This window comes from Stegodyphus dumicola, chromosome 9 (assembly GCF_044657685.1).
Source record: "Stegodyphus dumicola isolate Sdum_Otavi_A_Nest chromosome 9, ASM4465768v1".
Lineage (NCBI taxonomy): Eukaryota > Metazoa > Arthropoda > Arachnida > Araneae > Eresidae > Stegodyphus > Stegodyphus dumicola.
The window spans coordinates 631,877-657,502 of NC_140776.1; positions in this window are offsets into that span (position 1 = coordinate 631,877).

A 25,626-nucleotide genomic window follows, 5' to 3' on the forward strand; every position below is an offset into this window, starting at 1 on the left:
TGCTTGCCTGCTGAGTTTCTAGTTGTATCTTCATTCATTTTTGAAGCATGCAAGTTTTCTTCTACTTGCCTGCTGAGTCTCCTAGTGCTTTTTACTTCATTTTTTATGTAGCTCGCTGTAACATTTGTGCTGTCTTCTTGCGTTCAGACATTATAGTAAATTGAAAAAAAAATTATGTAACTGTAGTAAAGTAACATTCATCTAAAATATGTTAAATACCTACAGAAGTTTAAACTTCTACTCAGAAAGGAACTATACAATAAAAGAAATTAAATTTTTATAAATAAAATTAGAATAGCATAAAATGCATAGAAACATTTCATTATGAAGAAAATGTATTCATTCTTTCCAAGCAACCAGCTATTCGTAAATAAATTTTTCTTGCCAAGTCAGGAAACAAAGAACTTTGACACTTGGGGTAATACATTTGAAGTTATGATTTAAATTTATTTTAATGTAACAAATTTGCAAAATCTCAATAAAAGAATTAACGTAGCGATAGCATATCGTGTCACGTATCTAAAGGTGAAACATAAAAGTTGCCAAAAGCAGCTATTCATTTAAAATACTGAAATTAACGAAATATTTTTCGACATACAGTGACGTTATATGGAATCACGTGCTTTCTTCAACTCAGAATATAACCGTAAATAATAACAATAAGTTTCGAGTTTGGCAATACTATTTATTTCATATTTTTTTAACTTAAAAATTTCTCTTAAACAATACGATTTGAGAGTGAGAAGAGCCATCATTTTTCTAAATAAAGCAATTTGATCTCCAGCGCTTTCCGAAATTTTATATAACATCTCGAGTGATAGTCGTAGGAAGATAACAATAGTCTAAAAGTTTTACCAAGAATTTTTGAAATCCGAGGGTACCTCCTTCTAAACTCAAATCTCCCCCCCCGTTCCGGAGGATATGATGTTACGAAGAAAAAAAAAAAAAAACAAAGAGGCAAAATCCCACATATATTTAAACTGCTGACTCCTGTTTACAATATTCAATTTCCTTTAAAAACATTAAGCTTCATTTAAATAAAAGGAAAATAAATTCACACATTTTCCCTAGCTTTCAAGCTTTTATTGTATTTTTAAATATTCTTTTTGTCACTGTTGCGCAAGTTTTCCGCGGCGTCATTAGGAGCCGTAGGTCGAAAACATATAAGAATCATTGCTGTAAATAATGATCATATGATAAATTGCATACATATGCGATTCTTTTGATTAGAATTTGAGTACAATTCTTTATACATCAGCTACTATGCCCCTTTATGTAACGACAAGGATTATTTTCAATGATTATCCGATGAGAATGATTCTTTACAATGATTATTTGATGACAATGATCATTTGCAAAGAATATTAAAGCCGATGACTACGATTACTTAAATAGAATATGCATGTCATTCGATGACAACGATTATTTCCAAAGAATCTTCGATCACGTCACTATTGTATATCGCTATACTTCTGGGTTTGGGGGGTTGTGTATTATACTACGGCCCTGTAATTAAGCGTTTTAAATGACATCAAAAACGTTAGTAAAACTTAGGATCCTTACATACTATCCGCCAGAGTTAATTAGTTTGAAACTGAGGTCTAAAACGACCTTGTTGAAAACTTTTAGCTCTAGAATCTAACGCGAGGCCAATCTTTTTCAAACATTTCTCTCTAGAAACTAGATATTAAAAAGTCGTTTTTACATTATCATCTCTATGGACAAGTATTTTCATCTGTACTGCATCTATAAACAGGAGTTTCTTAGTTGAAATCTGGTTCCTTATGGAAGGAAAACTAGTTTAATGAAATGTTACACAATCAAATGGCAAGTAACATGAATATTTATATTTCTCCTTTAAAATTCTTATTTCATTCATGACGTTATTTAATTATCTCCCCGTGCTCTCTGACTTGTGTTGTAAAGAAAAACACCAAACACGAGCGTGTCTATGTACAAGTGTTCAACACTACCGCCTGCAATCAAAACACTAACGTCTTAAAATTCAACATAACAAAACCTCAGAACACACCTTATATTCATCTCTAAACCCTGAGCTACAATTCTGAAAAGTGGCTAACTCTGAAGTGTAGCGTCAGAGAGCCTAACTACATTCATTCAACCTTTATCACATATTCACAATAATTTGCTCTTTTTACAGTCACACGAATAAGTTAAAATTTTTGGCATTACTCTAATATTTTTACTTTTAACATATCACAATATTTCTTAACTTTTAAGATAACAGTTCACATTGTATATAAGGACATATTAACATGCCGTTAATTTTACGCATTTTAAAACATACATTAGTAGTACATTGTTAACTTCTATTCTTTTCCAAGCAAGTGCCAATTCTTCTGCATTGAAATTCTACATTTCAAAAGTCTTTCAGATTAAAACTTCTTTCTTGCCAGAATCTTTTAAATAAAATTTTATACAATAATTTTTACAATTTTCTTAAGGTACCTTTCTCAAAGATTATCAATGCTTTTTCAATATTCAAGTATTTACACATTCCTATTATACATTAATTTTAGTTTTACTCGCGAGTAACTGAAAAACAATACCAAAATAGGTAACAACTCCTTTCTCGCCTTTTTGGCGATAAAGGTAGGCCTCATATGAGGTAAAAATTCTTGAATTCTGCCACTTGCAGTAAGATTGAAAAATTAACTTACGGTTTCAAAGTAACATAAAGTTTTACTTATCTTTGTGATATTCAGACATCCTTTTTTCTGCCCAGACCTGGAAGGTAGCGAAGACTACGGTCTGGTTGATCTTCCTTCTTGTGCGGGTTCGCCCTTCGGTCCCTTCCTCCATGAGCTTTCTTTTTCTTCCAGTTCGGTCACCCTTGAAGACCTTTTTTTTAGCATCTGCCTGTGGTCACGGCCGTTTGATGGCAGCTGGTCTTGGCGGAACCGGGACAACTGTCTCTCGTTGTTGAATGGATCTCGTTGCTGGCTGTTCAAATTTTTCTTGCGTCTTTGCATCTGCAGCTGGTCTTCCTTCATCAATTCGTCGACATTTGCTGCGTAGACTCCCATCCGATGGGTAGATCTTCTGTTTTGGAGCCGTGTTATAGTTGCTGTCATTTCTCTTGGCTTTCTTTGCATTAGTCGTACTTCTCCCTTCTTCATTCTGGGGGTGGTCGTGCTGTCTCTTCTCTGGTCGGTGGAACGACTTCTTTTTCTTGTTACCCTCAGTTTTCCAACGGGGGAACTTTCTTTTCAATTGCTGCTGTCTACTAATGGCTTGCCCTTGGGATTGTCGTTGTTCCACCTCTGGAGCTTGTGCCTGCCGTGCCGGATCCTGCAAAAGATCTTGAAATATTGGCATTTTATTACGATTATAAAATGGTTTTATCTGGTCTACGTTTGCGGTGCAGGTTCGTCGTTTCATATCATAATAAAAAACTTCTGTTTTCTCTGTGCTACTTCAGTGTTCTTTTTTGCTTTTTTAATTTATTTTTCTATATTGCCCATTTTAAATTCTGGGGATCTTTGTTGAACATAAAATAATTTATCTAACGGCGTTATAATCTTTCTGCCTAAAAATAACTCAGCAGGAGTTTTGCCCGTCGTATCATGTTTTGCGGTCCTAAGGGAGAAACCTAATTCATTGACATAATTAACCCAGCTTTTATGAAAATTTTTAACATAACTACGGACAATTTTCATTATTTTTCTATTGACCCGTTCCGCTATATTTGATTGCAACCGATACGGGACCATTTTTAAATGACGTATGCCCAGTTTTTGGCACATGTCTTCAAATATATTACTTACAAATTGAGGACCATTATCCGATATTACTTTTAGGGGCGCCCCGTATTTTAAAATATATTTATTTAAAATAGAATCAGTAACTAATTTCGAGGAGGCTCGTTTTAAGGAAACAATTTCGATCCACTTACTAAAATAATCAACCATAACAAGGTGATAGCCACTTTTATTTAACTGACTTTTTGGGAAAGGGCCCAATAAATCGATGCCAATTATTTCATTTGGAAATTCCGATTTAATACTATTTAGAAACCCGGCCGGGCGGAAATTAATATAATTAACTGCTTGACATGTTGGGCAGGACTGGACATACGCCCTTGTTAACTTTTGCAGCTCAGGAAAATAAACTGCTTCGCGTACGCGTTGGATGGTTTTTCGAATACCAGCATGAGAAGCTAAAGGGGAGTCGTGTAACTCCTGCAGTATATTTAATCTAAGACTAGCTGGGATAACAGGTCGAAATTCGTTGTTGGAATTCGTAGTTTTTGTATAAAATAATAGACCATCTATTAATTAGTTCGTAATAGGCCGCCCTATTTCTTATCGCCACAATATATTGGTGGCTAAAATTTTCAGGATCCTTTAAATAATCATAAATATTTTTAAATTCAGGATCCTTACTCAGTTCGGTTATCACAGTTTCTCGGGAATGTAACTTACATGCTGTGAGCATTGCCACCTTTACAGTATTACCTTCTTCATCTATTTTTATTCTGGATAGGGCATCTGCTACGATATTTTCCTTTCCGGGGCGTGTGCTTAATTACCAGATTATACTCTTGTAACTTTAGTGCCCATTTTATTAACCTTGGAGATAAGATTTTCCCTGAGTACAATCTAGTTCCCGCCGCATGATCAGAATACACTGTTATTGGACCTTTCGAAAATAGACTCGGAACTTTTGCACTGCTAACAGAACTGCAAGTGCCTCTCTCTCAGTCGCGGAATAATTTCTTTGTGTTTGATTTAAAGTTCTACTAAAAAATGCCACGGGCTGCTGATTTTGCGAAAGTACCGCTCCTAGCGCATAATCCGAAGCATCCACTGAAATTTCTAAATTCTCATCGTTTACAGGAAATTTCAAAACAGGGGTGTATGGTATCGACGTATTTGGTGAATGTTAACATTTCCGGTGAAAGTCGACATTTTTTAATTTCGGTCTTTCAAGGTAACATATTTTTATACGATTATATACATATATATATATATATATATATAATATATATAACACTTTAAATTGCGCAATAGGCCCTTGCATTTACAATTGCATTTATTTGTGGAACACTTCCTTTTGCAATAACAATGTGTACATATACTCCGCTCTTTTCAATCTACACCAGAGCATATCTGTGATTATCGACGTACACCGGTGAGGGTCCGAATGTAGAAGAATGTAATGCAATATTTGATCTTTCACCGACGTATTTGGTGAATGTTGACATTCTCCGGTGAATGTCGATATTCTCCAATTTCGGTCTTTCACGGTAACATATGTTTATAAGATTATATATATATATATATATTGTTTATATATATATATATATATATATAATCGTTTATTGCAATGCATTGTCGGAAACGCTTTCCTGGGCCATAGTGACGAGATACAACACCAGAAAAATATGGTACGAACATTGTAAAGATATTTTTTTATTTTCCTTAGCGCAGCGGAAACCAAGAAATAAGAACAAAAGCAGGGGATCGTCATCAAAGAAAGTATTCGAAAGTTCCTTCGGAACGTATCCTAAACATGGGTTTGGTAGAGATAGTCCAGTCCATTGTTCAGCAAGATCACGAGAACTAACTTGCATTATCAGTTCGTCTCGGGGTACTTCAACACATAAGTGCACGAAACCCCAGTTAGAAGTCCAACAGGAACTTGTGGCACATATTGTGGCAGGTGTTGGGAAAGTCCTGGGGATGCACGGTATTTTCCAGAGCATCTCATGTTGGATGTGCGAGAGATGGGATACCCGTAACAGGGTGCAAGTCGTAATTTCGAACACCTTTTTTGAGGTCCATAAGTGTCTAATTTTGTTCCTACTTTTTAATTTCTCTTGTGCTAAGCGTAACTGGTGTCCGATCTTTCTTGTGTTTTGTGTTGTTTGCACCGGCCAGGAAAGTGTTTTCGGCCATGTTTTGCCATTTAATTTTTCGTCATCGTCGTCTCTCTCATATATGTGTATAATTACATATGACTCAAGTGTTGCTACTATATGATGACATTTACAAACACGGTGTTTAAAATGCTACATATTCCCATCCGAAAATATCTTTTTCTTTTCCTCTTGCCCTTCAAATAAGATATATGTGTCCTTCATTGCAAAATTACCTGGAACTTTAATTTTTCTTTTTTCGAGGACAATGGAGAGCATATTTCAGTATAGGCAGCTGTCAATATTCAAACATCAAATTGTAAAAGCCATTAAAGTGTGGCCGAAATGATCAGAAGGGCTAAATTCGCATAAGGATTTAGGAAATACATTTTGAATGATTTTGTAAATTTTCCTTCAATAAATTTAATGCAACAGGCAAAAGAAATTACAGGGAACAATAAATATAGGAGAAAACAGGTATATCTTTTCCTAATTTACTTTGATTTGATTGATTTTTTTCTTTCTTCCTGTATAAATAAATAAACTTTAAGAATGCAACTGAAGAATGAGAATAAAAGTTTCAATTGAAACAAATGGTGGCAAAAATCCTAGTGCGGCTCTGATGGACTACGAAAAAGACCAGCAATATGATCCGAATTTGGAATAACGAGAGAAAATTTGAAATCTGTGCAGCCAGCGATGCAAAGAGACTCGTTAAAATACAGGTTTGGCTGATTCAGAAAGAACGTTACGTGTATATCTTCTAAAATGTTTTTTCCATCCTTTGTTTGTATTTGTTTCCCTTTTCATTTCAGTTTCCTTTTTTCCTCCTATTTTGCAATTTTCGTCATTGTTTCCCTCTGTTTTTAAGCCACCTGTTTATTATTTCTGTTATTTTTATTGCAACTTATGTAAAAATTAAGTAAGGAAAAGTAAGGCACTGAAACTTTGCAAATTATTACGCTCTACGTGAGATTCATGGAGGCCGCTTATTGCATACAAATAACGCAAAGTACTTTAACTTATCTGCTTGGCTTTAGGTCAGAACAACGAAAACAACAAATTCACCCTTTGTAGAAAACAATTCTGCCAGGCAATAATCTACGGGGAGTTTTTTCCCTATGAAACTGAGCCAAAAGTGTTATATAGTATCTAAATATGGAAGTGTTGTACATGTTAAACGTGATCGTCATTGCATTACTTTCACTATTTTACTAATGAAATAAAGATATACCGATTTTTTTGTAGATTGGAAAATCCTCCTTGTGATCATGAAAAGGAGCAAAAACTGGAAAACGAGAAAGAACTGGAAAACGAGAAGGAACTGGAAAAGAAGCGAGAACCGGAAAAGATGCAAAAACTGGAAAAGAATCAAAAACTGAATAAAAAGGAAGAACAGGAAAAGAAGGAGAAACTGGAAAAGAAGCAAGAACTCAAAAACAAGAGAAAACTGGAATTGACACAAAAACTAGAAAAGAAGCAAGAACTGAAAAAGAAACAAAAGCTGGAAGAGATACAAAAACTAGAAAAGAAGCAAGAACAGGAAAAGATACAAGAATTAGAACAGAAGCAAGAACTGAAAAAGAAGCAAAAATTGGAAAAAAAGCAAGAAATGAAAATGAAACAAGAGCAGAAAAAGAAGCAAAAACTGGAAAAGAAGGAAGAACTGAAAAACAAACAAAAACTGGAAAAGCAACAGAAACTAGAAAAGAAGAAAGAACTGGAAAAGAAGCAATTACTGGAATGGATTCAAAAACTAGAAAAGAAAGAAGAACTGAAAAAGAAGAAAATACGGGAAGGAATACAAAAACTAGAAAAGAAAGAAGAACTGAAAATGGAGAAACATATTGAAGAGATGCTAAAACAAGCACACAAAAATGAACTGGAAAGGCAAAAGTTGAGGGAAAAATTGCAAAAACCAAAAAAGAGAGACCTGAAAATGAAGAAGGAACTGGAAAAAATGCAAAAACTGGAAAAGAAGCAAGAGCCGGAAAAGATGCCAGAAATGGAAAATATAGAGGAGTCTGAAAAGACGCAATACCTGGAAAAGAAGCAAAAAACGGAAAAGATTCCAAATCTGAAAGACAAGCTGGAACCGGAAAAGAACTGTCAAACCCGAAAAGGAAACCGGTTGAACTGCGAAAAGAGCCAGAACTGGATACCGACTGTAGAACGATTGATTTAATGACCAAACGAAGCAAGACCCGGAAAAGAAAAATAGAACAAATAAATCATATACCTGCTTCATTTTACCAAAATTTATTATCAACAACATTTTTATTATCAAGAACTTTATGGTGTTCTTAGTATATGGACGGCATTTGATAATATTTTGCTCGGTAAGTGTAACTACTGATATATTATAAGCTAGTAATTAGTCATGCTAACTTTAAGATACCAGTATTATTTTAGCAGCAACTAAGTACACTCTTTCGTAGTTCAGATCTATGTTTTCAGTGCCTTTCATGGCTGCGAGGTCTTCCGGTTTTACCTGGAAAGTCACAGTTTATTGACTTTTTTAACACATAGCTTTACACATGACAATATTTTTCAACAATAAATTTATGTTGTGCTACTGGCTTTAAATTGTGCAAATAAATATTGCACGGCATATCTTTCATAATTGAACTCATGAAATTAATTTATACAAATTTCATTTTAAAATTTGTTTGAACCTGAGCTGTCTTATCCAACTGCAGATATTCATAGAACTTTATATCAAGGTTCAAAGAAACGTTCAAAAAGGAATGTTTATCCACTTTTAATTATGTGTTAATCAGCATGATTTGCATTACTAAGATTGTAATTCTAAACAAATTAAAAGCTATTGTAGTATGTACATTAGCTTTTCATTTGCTTTCACCTTGTTTAAATTCAGTTTGACATACCACAGTTTCCGTCTCTACTCAGGATTTTTTCAGTGTAAAAATTCAAGATTACAAATTGAAATGAGCGAAAAAAATAACTTTTAAAATGTGTGTATACATTACATCAGAATCATAATATAATTAGATAAATAAACTGAATAATATGTTATAAAGCGAATTTATATCAATTTCGATTTCTTTCAAAATAGAAATTCCTTCGCACCTCATAAATCTCACAGAAACTCTCGGTTTGTGATTCGTGAGCTTTAGCTTTTTATATTTGGAATTTGGCAGCAATATGATTCACTGTTACGATGTAAATTCTTGCTCACAAATTGGTTATCTAACTAGAAAATGGTATAATTAAAATAAAATGAATATTATTAGATGGAAATGTTGGTTTCCTTTGCGTTTATCTGAATGGTATCGTATATATAAATCTGTTGGAGACGTTTTTTTCCCACACATCGAATAGAGACACATAGTCACATAATACAAATAATATGAATACAAGAATATAGTGTAAGATGAAGCTCTACCACATTTCTCTATTACTTAAGACTGCGAAAGATTTGTTAAAGCATTACAGGATCATACTCTGAAGGATCTCGCCGTTCTGTTTCATTTTCTGCCCTCGAAAACACATTATCTTAGTACAATAGATTACTTTTGAAGGAATGGATTATTTGAAAACATTGTAACTGTAAGAATTATTCTCTGACGTTATTACTGAAAAAGCGGTTGAGAGCATAATCTTTGGCTATGCGCTTTAAGCTGTATTAAAACCATTTTGAAATGTAAGGCCTACAAACTGAAACGTAACTTTATCTTATTTCTGTACTATTCATTAGAGTTATATACATTCCCATCAATAGATACTGAATGGCTAAATATTCTGCTTACCCAAATCAGTTATTTATTTTCCTCTCTTCTTTTTCTTAATTTTAATTAGTCCGGAAAGTAAAGCTATAGAGAATTTCACTGCTTCATTAGAAATCTGATTTAGAATTTTGTTTTCGGAGATAAAAGTTTGAATTCTTTATCCCTTTTCTAAACACAAAGATTGAAAAACGTAACATCGAAATTTTGAAAACATTTATACACTAATAGAAGGGAAAAAAAACAGAATATTATGCTTCAGCAAGCATGTAAATATCTCTATCACTTAAGTTTCAGCTATGTTTGTTATAGTATATTCAGGCGTATAAGGCGCACTTTTAAAAGAAAATGCAAGATGGAAATTTATGGGTACGCGCTGTACGCCAGCTATAAAAATGTTATGTTTAGAAATATGGAAAAAGTGATTAGAATTAGATAAAATTAGATTTATGCGTGTAATTAAATGCTTTTTATTTAAGAGAAATAACATAGTTTATGTACTTAAAAATTTTCGTTATCGGATTCTGTTTCATTTTCACCTTCACCTCTGATCCATACTTGCATAGACAGATCCAAGTTCCTCATATACGTCTCAATCTATAACTTCAAGCACATCATCGAATTCTGTTTCAGTTTTGCCGTAACTTTTACTCTGATCCACACATAAATAATCATCTTTCGTTGCATCTAGACCGTCAGATATACCACATAAATTAAACGGGTTTAATTTTATTCCGTGATTTTATTATCTACTGACACACTATTTATGCACTGGCATGACGTATTTGGTCTCCATTTGTAATTAGTTTTTTCACCTTCAATTTTGTTCGAGTATTCCACTAACGTTTAAAATATTCTATCGATGATTTATTGACGTATATGTCTAATATATGAACTAATGGCAATAATCCGCCTGGATAAACTGTCATATCTGTATAACACTCTTTCAACAACATATTTGTGCTATCCGTTAGATGGAGGATGAACATGTCCCAAAGTATTAGACTTTCTTGATTATCTGAGGCAAAAGGAAGCTTTTGCCAAATATTTCTTATCCACAGTTTCACAACATTTTTCTCCGCCGATCATTTCTCGTGAATACGGATGAAAACACTTTCGGGAAACTGCACTTCAGCAAAGTCTTTCTTTTCAAGATATCGATGAGCTTTTAATTTCGTACGGTCGGCTAAGCAGGAGATCAGTACGGTGAGGTGAGATTTCTCGTTGGCCTATTGATTTTATATTAACCGTTATTTTTCTTTCATATCATTGTTTCTTTATCTCCTACTATATCAAAACTTCAGGAATGACATCGATATTTGCAACACGTGATAGTAAATAAAGTTTAACATATTTTTAAAAACTCATCAAAGTTTTATCTCTATATTTTCGAAGCCTTTGAAAAAATTTTATCTCTTTTTCTCGGAGAACTGAATTATTCCGTGAAGTAAATCGAATACACAACCTCAGTTTGCTTTAGAGTTTTCACTTCCATTTGCACTCCATTTTTCTATTTTTAAGGCAAAGAAACGTACGCTGTTTCTTGTTACAATTAATCCATTCTAGTGATGATGGGGATTTTCTACAATGCAGTTTCCAACACTTTCGCCGACGGTAAGCTATTTCATTACTTCTTTATGCAATACACATTTATTCTTTGGCGCAATAATCATTGTAAAATTTCATGCCTCTTCCACTCGTGTACGAAGCATTCACGAAAACCATCCTGCATGATTTCCATTTTCTTTCGCAAACTGAATGACTTAACATTTGAAACTTGCATAGTGTTTGTTTCGTTCGGCGAAAGCCATAACTACTGCTGAAGAAAGCACTGGATGAACTACACTTCACTAAAAGCAAATGTGATATCGTTAAGTCTTTGATGTTGACATCAGAACCACGGTTTCAAATGACTACAGAAAGAAGAACATGACTCCTAATTCCGCAAATTCACTTTGGTCGAAAGTGCACTCTTATCCAAATGATGTTCCTTATTTCTGGAAGTCCTAGAATAACATTCTCTTCCACATCCAGAATGAATACAAATCACCTCCTACCTAGAAGAAATATTTTCCCCGATAATCATTTCTCCTGCGCACCACCTTATCGCTTGCCAAACTGCAATGTTTCCGCAATTGACATATTTGCTCGTGTTTCCTAAGGTATGAAATAATCAAGAAGAGCTGTTGCGAGATATGATGTTTTTGGTATTGCCAAACCAGCATGTGTATTTTATTGCTTTCTTTATTTACTAAAGACCTGATGCATTGTAATTAAGCGATATAAGAACTTGATTTATATGCGATTACGTTTTCTTATACAAAATGTTCCAACAAGGTGCTTATGGGTTGTAATTTCATTTATTCAAAACTCAGTCTAGTTATATTTATAAAATTTTCAATAGCAAACGAAAGTTTTAAGAAAACAGTTTAAACGTTTTGGGTCAAGATACTTTTCAAAAAAAGTCTAATCCAAGAATTATTTATATGAGAAATTTTATGTAAAAACAAATAGCGCACATTTTTACGTTTGAAATTTACTGGCATATTCCATGCCAAATTTAGTAAGAGATTTCAGGTTTTTACCAGCTATAGGAAGTCAAGGATTTCTAGAATAATTTACAAAGTCAAGGACGAGTTCTGTCTATTGTTAATTGGTATTTTCATTTCCAAAATAGAACGTTGAAAATTAAATTTTGAGAGAAGTCTTTTTAATTTTTTTGGCACGCTGCATAATGAGTTCATTTCAAAAAAGCTGAAAATAAAAGTATCAGTTTTCTACATTTTACTAATTATTCTTTCCTCCAATACCTAGACTTCATTTCGGAAACTTTCCTTTGGTTATAAGAAATAAATCACAAAACAATTGACTGATGTCAATCAAAATCAGACGGAGATACTTATGTTCAAAATTATTTCATAACGAGTGCAAACTTTTTCCTCATAAAATTATGAGTGTCGGAGAAATATATGAAGAGCTAGGCTTCGTAATTTTTACAAAACAAATGACTTTAAATTTAAAAGTACCAAAGCGCAAACATTTACGTTTTTCAAAACACATTTGTACTTGCAAGTCAATGCCTACCACAAACGACCAAGATCCGGTCTGAACTTTTGCAGACAGTGCACAGACATGCGTTTCGAGTACCTTTCATTTTGGTTATTTGCGTATGCCATGTAACCTTCTCAAATATTCTCATGCTTGTGACTCAGAATTGAAATATCATTTTAACTGATATTTTTATGTGATGTGTAACAATAATTTTGTTTATTTTTCAGGATGAAGATTCAGGCCCCCTTTGCGCATACCGACTGTAATTTGAATAGCCAGTTTACAATAACAAGCTTAATAGTAACCGACCGTCATAGGAAGACGCCCGAGGCTTAAGGGAACGCGAATCTCTATCAAAGTTGCAACTTGTGTAAATGCAATTTTGACTTTTAAATTCATTTATTTTCGTTTCTCGTGTCAAAAATGTTTCTTTCTTCAATATTTAGTTTAATAACGTGAAACTTTAATTTAAATTTTTCTTTTCGCTATTTTTACTTTAAAAAGATTTTAAGTTCTTTCATTTTACAAAAGTAATACTGATTTTAAAAACTATAAATATTTCCTTTTGGTTTTTTATTTTAAAAAATTGCTTTTAAATGCTCACTTTATTTATTTTACAGAAATATTATATACTCTTATAAGCTAAACATATTTCTATTTCGTATTTCCATAAATGCCATTTTTTAAAAATATTTTACTCCTTTTTATTAAGGGGTGTTGGAAACCCTATAGCAACAATGTTGAATTGGCCATTTTTGGATTACCTTTTCTGAAAATCTGCTGTTCTTACAGGTTTGAAGGTTTTTACGTAATCAAAGTACATCTATCACCTCGCGCTCTTTCAAGCACGAGGCAGGTTCGTCTATGCGCTCGCCATAGTAGGAAAATAATCTCTATCTTTGAAATTTTATCCTCTAATTTATTACACATGACGGTACACAATATACAATAAAACAAATATCACTAGTATAGTATACATTTAATTATATACATAATATAAGGCGTGCAAAACATGTTTTAAGTAATCTCAACTATATACATAATATAAGGCGCGCAAAACATGTTTTAAGTAATCTCTTTCCACACGGCATGGCTGCCGGTGCAATCGCTAAAGTACCAAGTCTCGTATTCACGCCACCAGCCTGCCTCGATCGGTTTTTCCGAGGAATCTCGAATTCTTTTAATACGGTGTCTTTAATCATAATATTGTTATTTCAATCCATTTCATCGAGAGTCGCGATCAAACTTTTAACTTTTGTTTTTAAACTCTGCAAAATAATTTTCCCTTCTTCAGATATTTTATAGAGATTAAGAATCACTTCAGCATGATGTAAAAAGAACAGCCATTTCTCAGCTTTCGATGGTGGGTCAAACATAACTCCTTTCATTATTTTCAAATGTTTCAATAATCGTTTCCCTTGCTCTAAGAATCTCCTATATCTTGATAAAAATAAGAACCTTAATTTCTCATTTCCATATAAAATATACTTTCTCGGTGTCTACTGGCTTTAACGCCTGACTTTCGAATCATGTTATTAACAGACATAAAAACAATTATAATTTTCTAAGTTAATATGGTTAATATATAAATTAAGAAGGACTTACCTTTGATCCCGATAGTGAAAATATCGAACGAAGAGCACAACTTGACGCTGTGAACTTTAATCATGAGCACACTGCAGTGGCACGTAACTTGACATGATTACAACACGGTAATTCACATTATCCCTGATTTAACTTTTCACGATTTCACTAGGATGATGAACACTGATGATCCCATTTTACCACTCACTGGCTGTTAACGTTTTAGCACATCACGCTTTCACAAATCGGATGAATTTATTCGCACACATGGCCCTAAACGCGCCATTTTCTTTCGTCATAAAAATCTTCTCTCATCGTAAATCCATTCGTGAACTATCACCGAATTTCATTTTATAACTTTCAGTAACTTTTTACAACCATATTTATTTATTATTTTCACTATTTAGTGATTTCCTTTTTCACAATCTTATCCTATCGACTGCGCCGATTTGCACCTCGCGCCGTTTCAAGTCCGAGGCGGGTTCAGTCATTTCTCATGCACTCGCCATAATAGGAAAATAATCTCCATCAGCTTTGAAATTTTATCCACTAATTTATTAAACAATACACAATAAAACAAATACCACTACTATACATTTAGCTTAAATTATCTCTTTGCACACGGCATGACTGCCGGTCCAACCGCAAAAGTCACAAGTCTCGTATTCTTCCAACCAGCTTGCCTCCACTCTGTTTTCCGGCGTAACTACGTCCCTTCCTTTAACCGTCTTTCGCCCCTCGCGGATAAAATGTTCTGGAAACGTCGTTCGCTAAGGGAAGTAACATCACAATACCTAGCTGAATATACTGAAAAGAGCTTTTTTATCATTTTAAATTTTAGAGTATTTTACAGTATATTTTGTTACGCATAGTAAAATTTAGCACTGATTATAATCAAAAGCTCTTTTCGGCAAATATTTGGAAGCGTAGTAAATAAGGTATAAAAATTTCAGATACCTGTGAGCAGTAGTTCTTGAGAACAGGTACTACATCGAGTATAAAAAATCACGTTCGGGGGAAAACGCGATTTTATGTAAAAATTCTCAATTATCAAAGTATTCAATGACAAATTAAAGCTAGATTTTCTACAGTCCTAATTTTCATAGAGATTAAAGAACGGTGTTTTAAGAAAGCTAAAATTGTAGAGAATTTGAAAATGCAAATATCAGAAATCCTCATTTTATGAAATGTTTTGGCTTTCATCACCCCTTCAACTATTCTATTCTTTAAAGTCCTTTCTCTTTATTTTCTATTCTGGTAAAACTTGATATATAAATTTAATTCTTTGTCTTTTAATTTTTAATTTTATATCTCTGGTCGCATTTCTCTTTAACGATTAACATTTTGCATTTGGCTTATTATTATTATATTAAAATTATGCAAAATGAACAAACAGTAAATAATGAGATGCTCAATTAAAAACAAATACAGATTTAATGATAAAAGGGAAATTTTTAATGTCATTACAAACAAGATTTCAAGGGGTTCAAGAGGCCGTTGCCTAAAAAAAAAAGAAAACAATTCGTCGTTTCCGGAAGAAATGAAACTTTAAAAAATATTTTCGTTGTCACAAAAACCAAACTTTTTGAAACATTACGTTATTCAAACTCTTACGTCACTTCCGAGTGTCACGTTATCTAAGATGGCATAGGTTTCGGCTACGTACCCAAGCCTCTGGCATCTCCTGAGGGCGGTTGGTTACTACACCTGAACCAACGATAGTGAACTTCCGGTGATATCCTTCTGTCTGTACCTGAATGAAACTGGCTCTATTTGACGGCACACTAGCGAAACACTAAAAAGTCATGATTTAAACGACGATGATTTGAATAATTTAACTGGAATTTTGAGGACGACAATTTAGATTAACTGCTGCTGATTTTTTATTTAGGTGGTCGTGAGTATATGGTTTAGTGATGAAGAGTATGAATAATTGAGTAGGATGATAATAAAACTTTAGGTGATCGGGCTTTGTATCTAGGTGAAGTTTTTTTATTCTGACGACGACTTCAATGATGATGATGAAGATGATACATAGGATGGTTTAGAATGACTGATGTGATTTGGGTGATGATGGTTTATCTTATTCTGACGATGATCATGGTGACGCGATATACATGATGGTTAAAATGACGATGTGTATTAAGTGATAATAAATATTTAGATGAATTTGATGGTGACATAGTTTTGACTGATGACGATTTTATACATGATGTGAGAGTGATTTATATAATACTTTAGAGGAGTTAGACAATAAAGACGATGATTAAATGAGGATGAAGAAGATGATGATTTGGTTGATATTGCTTTCTATTTAGATGATCTGGAAGATTATGATTTATCTATCTCGACGATGATAATGGTGATGATGACATATACGACGGTTTAAACTGAAGGTATGATTTCGATGATGATGATTATTTAAATGATGGTTTTCAATTATCTGGTGATAATTTTATAATTTCTTTCTTGGTTATTCAGATAACAATTTTGATGGTGATTTAGAAGTTTGAGGTGATGAAGACGATGATCAAATGAGAATCATATTGTTGATGGTGGTGATTTAAATGATACTGCTTTTTATTTAGTTGATTTGAGCTATAATGATTTATCTTAATTTGGCGATATTTTCAATGACGATGATGATGATAATATATATATATATGATGGTTTAACATGAAGATGTGTTTTGGGTAGTTATGCTTAGTTAGATGTCTTAGATTAGCAGATGAAGTTGATTGGATTTAGAAGGAAATTTATATAGATGATGATTTCAATGAGTTAGATATTGATTTAGATGAAGGTATATTCATTTGATAATGATTATTTAAACAATAAGAGGGTCGTCCGAAAAATTACTTTGCCGTAAACCATAAAAAACAAAGTCTTATTACCTGGAAAACCTATTGCAAAAGATACAGCTATATTTCTGCTACTTCTCAGCATAAGAAACATCGGAACTATACCAATTGTCATAGCGTCGGTTACCTATTTCCATTAGAGTGTCATAGAAGTCTGTCGCCTGGGAAGAAAGGCAGCCCGTCACATTTGTCTGCAACATTTCACCTGTAGGAAAGTGTGCCCAGACAAGAACGTCTTCAGGTGCAATAACACGTGGAAGTACTTAACAGCAAGATCGAAGCCATAGAATGGATGGTCAGACATCTCCCAGCGAAACGTCTGCAACATATATTTTGTGGAATTCCCCGTATGCGTCCGATGTTGTCGTAGGACACCACAACACCAGCACTGAGCATCCCAAACCATTTGTTCTGAATGGCTCTTCAGATGTTCTCTAGTAAAGCGCAATAAAGATCAGCTTTCACCGGAGCACCACTCGCCAATACGTCAATGAGCAGAATGCCTTTACTATCCCAGAATACCGTGGACTTCAATTTCCGTGCATAGACTGAGGATCGTCCGGCGCGTGGATCCCTGTGACGCCAATCAATTGTGAGTTGCTGTTTTCTGTGGTGAAGTGAGCTACCCACATCTCATCACCTGTAACGATTCTGTTAAATTGCGTTCAATAAACTGATTTATGTATCTGCTGCCTCTAGTTCTTTGTGTTTAAGTTTTGAGTATTCGAAATGGAACTCAAATACAATCAATCATATATATAGATTACATATCAATTCATATATTTGAATTAAATACATATTTACTTACCGGCCCGAAACTTTCTTAACACGTTGAGCGCGGCGCCGGTCTCTGGGGATTGACAGTGAACTTTCCGTGTGGCCGGCGTCGGTCCCTGGGAACCGGCACTGGAATTTTCGTTTGCCTGGCGTCGTTCCACGGAACCGACAGTATAAGTTAAAAAATAAATATACTCTCAATGAAGTGTGATCAAATTTAGCATTAATGAAATGTATTGAAACATTCTAAACAAAAACACGGCTTAGCTTTAAGGCTTAGCTCGCTGCCGGCTGAACGGAAAGGACAGCAAATTCGGCGCCGAACTCAGCGTGTTAATTAGAAAGCTACCGCTCGGCCTTAAAAACGCACAGCAGTTTGGTTTAAATAACCATTGATAACACTATTCTATAACGTTCTTTCTATAACGTTCTATAACGTATTATTCTATAACGTTCTTTCTATAACGTTCTATAACGTATTATTCTATAACGTTCTTTGTACGTTAAAGTACATATAGCACAAGAGTGTGCAAGGAAACTGATATATAACAAATTTATTTAATATTTTTCATATAATAAGGATAATTTCAAACTGTAATCATAATTCTAAAAATCCATGACATTATCGAATTGAGACCTGTTTCGATGTCAGATATATCTCGTAATGAAATCTGATATTTTTTGAATTTTAACAACTAATTTTTCGAGGTATTTGACAGTCCAATCTGTATAAGTTTCATTTATTTGTTTAAATGTTTGTAAAGTGTTATCACAGATTTTCATAAAAAAGGGTGTGAGAGATAATTAATAAAATTGATAGATAGAAATGGAGGGAATATTATGCATTTGTTCAGAAACATAAACGTAGTATTTGTGAGATTTCTCGCACAGCCAAATTATAATTGTTTTGTTATTTCTTTTTTTTCATATTTAATTCTTTTAAATTAATTTCTCAAAGTTTGTCATAATTTATGTGACTCAACTAGGTACGAAAAATTGATTCGGAATGTAAAAGAAATATATGTATTCTGTAACATTATTTTTTGTAAAGTTTAATTTTTTTTAATTAACAAGGTCTGTAACCAATGTTTGCACTTATTTAATGCACGGAGTTCCAAGCAATTTCACTCATCATCCTACAAGCTGCAATAAACACAAAAACACAACTCTGAAAATGAAATATTCTAACAAGGATTGTAAAGCCAAAGGCATATAACTAGTCTCCTCTGTATGCTCACATCATTCAATATGATTTCTCTCACAGCTTATACATTTTCAGATGAGTTACTCACGTTCGTTTTTAAAGGTAATCAAAATAATGTAAAACTGCAATTAAAAAGATTAAAATTTCGACAAATTGACTAAATGAAAAATATATTCGCTGGTCGCTTAAAAGTGCTTCAACGGTACCTAGTTCCAAATTGCAAGACGGGTATTCCACACACGGATAATCGAGAATTAGTATAACATTCTACAGCAAAACATTGCAAATTCCGTGCTTTTTTCATATAATGCATTCATGCTGTCAGATTTATAATGTCTAATCTTATAATATTATTGTAAAATTACTGCCGGTAGAAATCATTCCTTGAAAATGAAGGCCCCTTGCCACCTTCTTGATGCCTAATTTCAAATGGATAATTCAAACGTGGCGAAAAGAGAAATATTAAAATTTTCAAAAATTCGTGTTTACGGTTTTTTAATACCTAGATTTACCACTGCTAACTAATATTATGATATAATAATATATTAATAATTTGTCAAATGAAATTTATGTGGCTTCGTGTCAACCACTTGGTATTTTTAACGCTGTGTTTGAGCAAAAACAGAATATTGTTTATTTAAGCTCTAATAAACATCCTACAGTAACATTTAGTTATTGTACATTGTTTTTTATCAGCACTTACGAGCTGAAGTTTCGTCTTATTAAACTATCCATATTGGTGTTTTTCATGCTCCTATATTGTTTTTGTATATAAATAATGGAAATTACAATTGGGATGATCAGTTCCATAAAACTCTCAGTATTCTGCAATCCTAACCGTATGACCAATGGTGCCCCAAACATACAAGAAACAAACAGGTATTTACAAGTAGGAATGATTTTCGAAACGTTTGCTTGAACAAAACTCAAAATAAAATAAAACAAAAGCGTCGAATCAAAATGTTAATGTTTCATAAAAATGTGCAGGATAATGTTAGATGTAAAGCCTGTTTTCGTTTCCCTGGCAGACGTACTAGGAAGTTTCATAAATGAAAGTTTTCTCTTTTGGTGGGATAGTGGCTGTGACCTATACATCGAGCATTCATTGCTGGACAGTACGTGTATAATTACAGATAGATAGAGATAAGTAATTAATAGAGTATTTGACATATATAAACTCATCATTCAGATCTTCGAAAGTGTTCAAATAGTAAAAACACGATACCGTATGCTTTCACCACTTCACTTATGATGTAGACTATGCCCATATGAGGTACTTCTCCCTGTTAGAGTTAACTAAATCTTAGCTATTGAAATATAGCATTTTCAAATTCTTTCCATTTGAATTTAACATGAATAATTTTACTCTGATCTCTCTCTTTCTTTTCTGTTTGTTTCTTACTTCTAGCCATCTATATCCAGTTCTATATCTTCTACTTGTGCCTCTGATATTTAATGTAACGGCATTTTGCTTTAGAGTAAATAGATTTAAATTAATTAAAAATTACATTCCTATTTTCAAAATACTTTTATTAATATTTCAAGGTAAACATTTTGATATTCGTCAAATGGAACTCGAACCTAAAATTTAATTTTTATTAAATCTTTAATCTATTTCCAGCACTATGCATAAAAATGCCCTTTCTTGTTAAAATAACGAAACTGATTTCAGATTTACTAGTAATGAATCAAATTGCAAATTGCTTAGTTGACATTTTTCAGCTCTCAGAGTACATTCCATTTAACTATGCAGTAAATCGAATGATTGTTTGCAGTTAACAATATGTAGAAAGCTGTTTGGGCCCGGTCGAGAAACAGGTGGTTTACATCTGGAGGAAACGAATTTTTGACAATGTCTATATACTATATATAAACGAATAATTAGAAACTTCCGCGTAATGCTCTTATGAAATAATTCACTGTATATTAGAAAAGTACGAGAAACAGACGCATATTTTTTCGAATGAAAAAAATCGAAAAATTATGTGCTTACTAAAATCAAAAATCTCAGGCGAACAACAAATAAGGCCTTGTAAGGCCTTATGTATTGTTCCTTATAAGTTATGTGAATTTCCTTATAAGGCCTATTAAATTATACACACTTTTTGCTGCTGATCATTTAAATTTATTTCTTCGAATTGCTCTTTCAAACTTGAATACCCGATTCCTAAAAGAAAGTTGCTGATTTTGAAATAATGTATACTGCTTAATTTTGGTCGTGCGTTTATGAATTTTTTCTAATTTTATTTCTTTATTAGCGGAAGTACCCGATGTCAATTAAGTTAGATCGAAAGCAATGTATCTAACAACAGAGAGAACGATACCGTTGTAATCCTTCTCTAACGATGTAAAAAATACGATTCATAGTTATACATTTTTCAGTCTGGTGCGATATGCAACCCCACATAAAAAATTTCGATAGAAAAATATAATTCTCTCTCATTGTATCAGAAGCAATGTCACTCAGCTTTTAGTGATTTTCGTCTTTCTAATCAAATGGCCATAACAGCTCAAGTTCCATCCAATATTTCACCTATATTCAACTTTAGTCGATTCAATGTCGCAAAATATTTATCATAATTGATGAGAAATCAATAACGCAAACAAACAAACAAACACACAAACAGACATTCTTCTTTATATATATAGGTTATGTAAAATTGACAATTTTTTTTATTAACAAAATGTAAGATTTGCTAGCGAGCAGTAGCAACACTTTTCGAAATAAAACAATTCTATCTCCAACGCCCGAGACTGTTACCACTAGGAAAAATGCGTGCGAAAATTAGAACTTTCAGAATTTTTAATTAGTATTTTCGCTCATGAAAGTGGTTAAGATGAGAATAGTCGAAATGGCTTCCCTCGAATTTTCGGAATCGGGAATAACGTATTTAATGTTTGGGAAAGCTATTTTTATTTCATCTTTTATCTATTTTCGTATTTTAACAAACTCTAGGATTTGAAAGAGAGCAATGGTAACAACTTTCGAAATAAAGCAGATTTTCGTCTCCAGCTTGCGAGACTGTTGCCACTCGAAAAATGAGAAAGAAAATTATCGTTTTTCCGAGTTTTTATTTATAGCTCTGATTTTAGCTACTTTTTTTTTTTTTTTTTTTTTTTTTGAGAAACGTGACGTCGACCTAATTGTACAATGTTTGGTGGTGATAGCTATAGTAGTGACCGAGTTATGAGAGGACAAACACACAAACTTTCTTCTTTATATACTATATAGATAACAAGTATGAAACTTTCCCAAATGTAAGTATACGAACCGCGAGACTGTATTAAAATTTGGATTTACTTATTTGTCAAAAAAGAATTTTTTTAAAAATTCGACATCGCCAAAACATGAATATTTTCGTGATTTAAAAACATTTCGATAACTGGAAGTATATTACTACAAGCAACGATTGCAAAAATAAAGGTCGTGTAGGGACTTTTAAGCCGGATAAAGGATGTTGGTGTACATATACGTGAGCATATACATATACGGTTGGTACAGCTAACCTGCAATATAAAGAGAGAAGCAAGCCTACTCTTTAGAAAATTGCAATATTCTTCGGCTAATCGTTTTTGAGTTATGCGAGATACATACACACATATATTATATCTACATACATACAGAGAACACGAAAAAATTCCTTTTAAATGCATTATAAAATATACTATGAAAAGGAAGAAGTCTTTATTCTGTCCGTATGAGATGTCGCACAAAAATCATCCAAATGGATTCAGATATGGACAAAATGGATATTTCCACTGAAATGTGATACTTGAAAATTTTCGTAATTATAATACTTCCTTTATATTGTAAAATGCAGTAATAAAATATTACCTAAATGGGAAATCTTAAATAGATGAGAATTAGTACCAGAATTCCACAGCTATACTTTTAAGAAGTGGTCGTAAAAAAAAGTGGTTCGCTGAGAACTTCGTTCTAAAAGTTCAAGCAATAACTAAAACATTTTCGAATAAATTGTGTGTGAAAACTGTATGTCCCGTCGTTCAAAAGTAGTGGACTGTAAATTCACTTGATGTTCCGTCAGTGTAGAACCCAAGAAACCTCAGAGTCATAATGTTGACCGAAACTACTTTATTGGCTTTCAAACATTAAGTTGGCTGAGGAACGGCGAAGAACACTTTGACACCTCTGACTTCAGTAGCGGCTCACCAAGTAAACTCGGGAGAACCTCTGCTTAGTTGAAACTCACAGCAAATTAAAAGCTCTAAACCCGAGCTTTACGATCCTAACAAATTTGTGTCTGCGCCTCTCCCCGGTACAAAGAGAGAAATACAATTTGCGTAACATAGAACTAAAATATTTAATCCTTTGCGGCGCACTGTACGTTAAAGTCGGAATTTCAGCAAGAAACGTTGTATTCAGTCTATTTAGTCCTAAATAAGTATACAGGTAAAATTTTGTAAAAATTGCACTTACCGTTTTAGTTCTGTGGGTGTTCCATGAGGTGGAACACTGCGCCGCCAGAGCTTTTAAAAGTGCGACTAAGCGAGCATTGCAGTGAAGCACGAAAATGAGTAGAGGCGTTTGCATAAGAATGAAAAAACTCTGTATTATGGCTGTATACATGGTTTCCTGGATATACACAATATTCTTGAATATATACGGATAAATGAGGTACATATCTATATACACAAGTCCTATATACAAAAATGTTTATAAATTTTCCTATTTCTTATCTTCGTGAAATTGCTCAAAGCAAGTCACACCTTTTTGATGGAAGCACAAACCAACTAAGATTAAAATAATTAACTACGATTAATATTAACAAAAAAGAAAAATAAGCTTATAATATATAGATACACGAAAAATATCTACACAATTATTGAAAATAAACGGGAATGAGACTAAAATGACAGCAAAAATTTCGCGTAGGTCTAAGTAAAGATGAGTCAAGCTACTAATGAAATTCCCGCCTAAAAACTACCCCCAAAAATTTCGAGATGCCAATATTAATTCTTTCATAACCCAAAAACCACCTCGCCCCTCAATGCTGCTTTGTTTGAATTCATTCCCTCCCCAAAAAAAATCAACGGAAACAGAAAACGAAAACAACGGATGTTCTCTCCTAAGAGCACAGATGTTCTGATTAGTAACAGCATCAGATTGCTAAAGGCGCAGTGTTCCCGCTAATGGAACACCTGGTTTTATTCAATGATTCTGCGTATGATTTTTGTATGAGATTAAAAAAATAATTTGGAGTACAGCCAGCAAAATTATGCCTATTTTTTCTCCAAATAAAATTTTTATATCATTAAAAAAATAGAGAAAATTACTTGAAAAAAATGGATTTTAATAACACATAATAAATTAAAGTTATGTCTCCTTGTGATATGCTGCTATCTACGGTTTAAAAAGAAAAGTTCAAAGTATATTATAAAAGCATTTTTATCTATTTACGGTTGAATTTAGAGGCTTTCGAAGCGATTCAATTTGGGTGTTCCATGTAGTGGCACACTGAGACACAAAAGCTTAACCATATTTTAGAATCATTTATAAAAATATATAAATGTAAAGTTAAATATAAAATATTCGTTTCAAAGCGATCGTTGACGATTCCATATCTCTTTAGTCTTCCGTTGATGCGGTCATCTTAGAGAGACATTGTGAAAAACCTATATTTACTTATTTTCTCAGAAACATCGGTCATCTTAGGATGGTAATCGACAAGAGGATTTATTGTACCTATATTTTCTTTTTGTAAAATTCTGCGTTTATATTTTCTAGATCTAAATTTAAATTTGATCTTTCTCAAAAAAATAGTGTGAAAATGAATGCATTTCCGTTAATAACTCTATCTGGCTTTAGGGGTCCAGAGGTAAAGTCGTTGAACGCTGGTAGCTAGACCCAGCACAAAAACACGCTGCTTGAGAATTTTGTGGTTTTTCTACTAATGTGTAATGTGCGTACGAAACTTTTTCTGAGAAAGTCCTCCCCAAACGCTTCCCTCCCCTTAGGAAAAGAGCCCTAACGGGCTCTTCCAATAATCCAATAAATATAAATACGGTACTGAAATATTACGTAGTTCATCCTGACTTGTGTCATCACAACTAACGAATCGCAACATGCAAAGGATACTTATATAAAAGGATTACTTTGAAGAAGCTGAAGGAAAAAGAACAAAAGAAGTCTTAATTTTATTCAAAGAACATAATATTAGAAATTTCAGACATGCATAAAACTTTTAAATACATTTAATCTAAAGTAAATGCTCCTTTTCCCTTTTTTAATTTTTTAAAAATATATTGTTCATGAAGAACTGCCAATACAACTTTATGAAATGACTTAATTAAATAATAACGTTTAATAGTTAAGTAAATAAATTTAAAATTCTCTTAAAATAAAAATTAAATACTGCGTAGTACTCCCATACGTAACATTAATTTTCTACTTCCTTTCAACTTTTCAATGCAAGAGTTCCTTCTTGGATTTTTAGCAAAAAATTATTAATGAAAGGAAATATATGAAATATAGAGGTAAAAATATTCCTCATTCTTACTCGC